Source organism: Camelus bactrianus, chromosome 9, assembly GCF_048773025.1.
Source record: "Camelus bactrianus isolate YW-2024 breed Bactrian camel chromosome 9, ASM4877302v1, whole genome shotgun sequence".
Taxonomy (NCBI): domain Eukaryota; kingdom Metazoa; phylum Chordata; class Mammalia; order Artiodactyla; family Camelidae; genus Camelus; species Camelus bactrianus.
Window position 1 is genome coordinate 44,669,193 of NC_133547.1, and position 3,563 is coordinate 44,672,755.

At 39.8% G+C, this 3,563-nt stretch overlaps 1 non-coding gene across 1 annotated transcript; it reads right to left on the bottom strand.

Moving 5' to 3' along the window:
- Positions 1-429: 429 nt before the first annotated feature.
- On the bottom strand, positions 430-536 carry LOC123612672 (U6 spliceosomal RNA). Its single transcript, XR_006719963.1, has one exon. It is a non-coding gene; the product is annotated as a U6 spliceosomal RNA (small nuclear RNA).
- Positions 537-3,563: the final 3,027 nt, after the last annotated feature.

The window sequence follows — 3,563 nt, forward strand, 5'->3', positions numbered from 1 at the left end:
AGGGCCTCTCTGCAGCATCTGATTACCTTTCCTTCTTAAGATTCTCTCTGTTTTAGCTTCCATGATACTTTGCTTTCCTGGGTCCTCAAACTCTCCTGTTCACTTCTTCCCTGTTTATTCCTCTACTAACTCCTGCCCCCCCCATTTTAAAAAAAAATTATAGTTGATTTACAATGTTGTGTTAGTTTCTGGTGTACAGCACATTTGATTCAGTTATACATATATGTGTGTGTGTGTATGTGTTTGTATATATATATATGTATGTGTGTGTGTATATATATATATATATACACACTTTTTCATGTTCTTTTTCATTATAGGTTATTATAAGCTATTGAATATAGTTCCCTGTGCTACACAGTAAGACCTTATTGTTTATCTATTTTGTATATAATAATTTTTAACTGCTAATCCCAAATTCCTAATTTAAAAAATGTGGAAAGCTTCACGAATTTGCATGTCATCCTTGCACAGGGACCATGCTAATCTACTCTGCATCATTTCGGTTTTAATATATGTGCTGCCAAAGTGAATACTGCCCCCCAATTTTGACCAACTGTTACACAATACTGGACATAATAATTTTGTATTTGAATAGGACATAATATCTGAGAAAGACTGAAAAAGTTTGGGACCAGCTCAAGATGTCATCTAGGGGCAGAGAAATGACCAGTCCACTAAACCTATTTGGAGGGACAGTATAAGAAAAAATAAAATTACATTAAAAATGAATGCTGTCACCTGTCACAATCACAAGGAACCTAAGGAGATCTGGTGACTAACTGCACTGTGGTGTCCTAGATGGGATCCTGGAACCAAAAAAGATATTAGGTAAAAAGTAAGGAAATCTTAATAAAGTAAGGACTTTTATTAATAATAATTAATCAATATTGGTTCACTAATTGTGACAAATGTACCAGACTAATGCAAGATGTTAAAGACGGGAAACCTGAGTGTGGGGTCTGGTAACTCTGTGTTCTAGTCACAATTTTTCTGTAAATTAAAAAATACTATAAAGTAAAAAGTTTATTTTTAAAAATGCACCCTATCGAGCTGTACTCTTCCATGTAAAGGTCACACTAGTATTTGTATGTTTACATTAATGTCTCATGTCTCTGCAAGATCCTACCTTCAGGCTTGTGCTCACCTTTCTACCTCCTTAGAACTAAGCTCAGGGCCTCACATGTTCCATAAGTAATTGTTGGTCGAACGATTGTGAAATAGCAAAGTGAACTCTTGGACAGGCTGTTCTGTAAGGACATAATTAACCCAGTTGAAGCCAAGGGTGATGGGAACGTTTTACTGGCCTTTGTCTTCAGTTCATTCAGTTCATTCAGTTCAACCAAACCTCTAAAGTGGTGTGTTTCCACTTTCTTCTTCAAATTATATGTTCCTGCTCTGTTTTTATCTGTCACTTCCTCTTCTTTCTTTTGTCTTTTTCTATTATTGTTTCTTCTCCTGTGGTGTGCTTTCCACTCATTTTGACCCAAACAATGGTGGTTCTTCCTAATGTATTGTGGTCTAGTGGGAAATTTCTTGAGTGTCGGTGATGAACTGGGACTGAAGCAATAGGAAAACAAAGACGTTTGGTTCTGGATGTGTGCCACCCAGGTAACCACAGATCCTGGACAGGAAAGCTTTGTGCTACTTCCCATGGAATTAGTCAAAATGAACTTGTTTTTACTAGCATTATACAATTAGACGTAATCCCCATATTTCGTCATTTTAGAACAGTTGTTTTGGTTTCCATTAGCTTCAGTTTTAGTGTTTGCTCATGGATATGGTTATCAAATAAAAGAAGTCTCCTTTAATGTTACAGGCTCCCATCTCTACATCATAACAAACATTTGCATATTTAGAAATATTTACCTCCTCCTCCCCCTCCCTCTCCATCCTCCTCCTCCCCTTCCTCCTTCTTCCTCTTCCTTTTCCTCTTTTTCCTCTTCTTCCTCTTCTCTCTCCTCCTCCTTCTTCAGTTCTTGTCATGTGGCTTGCTTATCCATGGACGTGAGTTTTCCTGGGGCTTGCAGAGTGTCTTCTTTCTGTTCTTTCTTCATGTTTCAAAAATAACATGCTATTCTCTGTAAAGGCAACTAGTGCTATCGGCTGATCCTAAAAATGGCTGAATGGGAGTCAGCTGATTTCTGTTGGTTTTAATCAGTTGTTTGGGGTTAAGTCCAGGATGTAACATGAGAATAAATGCAGTTAATGAGATCACAAAGTTCTGACCTCAGGAGCACAATTTTCTGATCCTCTGATCTAACTGGCTATAGAGTACGATTAAAAATGCTGTGTATTTTTATAGCATTTCATGCTTTCAGAGAAGTTAATTTTATCCAGTTCTCATACACTTAAAACATAGTTCTTTCAAGAATTATAGTTCTCAGGTTTTCAGACCAGCATGGTGCTGGTTGGGAAGTATGACTAAGGGGGACTGGGTGTTGAGGGGACTAAGTTGGAGGTGGACTTCCTTGGACTGTGTTTCAGAGTTGTGAAGGCTTAGCAGGGCCTGGGACGGAGTTTATGGTCCTTCATGGAGACAAGGACTGTGTCTGTCCTGTTAATGCTCTATCCCCAGTGCCTAGAATAGCACATGGCACAGGGTAGATACCCAGGGAAAGTTGGCTCAGTGTCTCTCGGTGGAGATGAGAGAAGGAAGCTGAAACACGCAAAAGGTGTGATTCAGTCTCATCATCCATGTCCCAAAATAGAGATTTCAATCAACAGTCTTAGAGAGGTTGTGGTTCCCAAATTGTTCCTATTTGTAAGACAAGGATGAGCTTAGCTCTATTCCTACTTCCCTTTTTTGTGTCCAACAGAGAGGATGAGTTAATAATTAGATTAGTCACAGTCCAGGACATTGAGCCATATTTACTAGTGGTGGGATTTGAAGGACAGTGGGCTGGTGTGTTTACCAACCCACCCAGGTTTGTGGGAACTCATCTCTTTGGTCTTCTACAATTGACCAGAAAGAGGTAAGACTCTTCAACCATTAGCTTGGGACACATGTGTCAGCCCAGCTTACCAGGAAGCTCTGTAGTGGACTTTTAGGCCCAAACCCAGTTAGATGGTTAGACAGACGTATGTTGGCTTTGTATTTGGTATTTTCCCTTGTGCTCCCATCTCTTAGGAATTCACAGGAAGGAGGGCTGTAAGTCAAAGCAGGTCTTGAGTACTCCTGGACCCACTGGCTGGACCTCACCTCACCTAGATTCCTTATGCTTCTGTTGGAGGCATTATTCTCCTGCTTTGCAGCAGCTCTTTAATCTGAAGGGACCCAAGAGACATGCAAACATCAGTCACCAATGAAACCTCCCATGTGTAGATCTTACAGTCTGTTAGTCCTACTTGTTCCTTCTTCTACCCCCATCTCTAGGCTTGTCTGCAGTGGCTTTTGTAAATAGCCATGTATTAGTTTCCTGGGATTCTGTACCAAATCCCCACAAAGCTGGCTTATTAAAACAATAGAATTTTATCCTCTTACAGTTCTAGAAGCCAGAAGTCTAAAACCAAGTCATCTCTACTCCCTCCAAAGGCTATCTCTTTGCCTCTCCAGTTTCTGG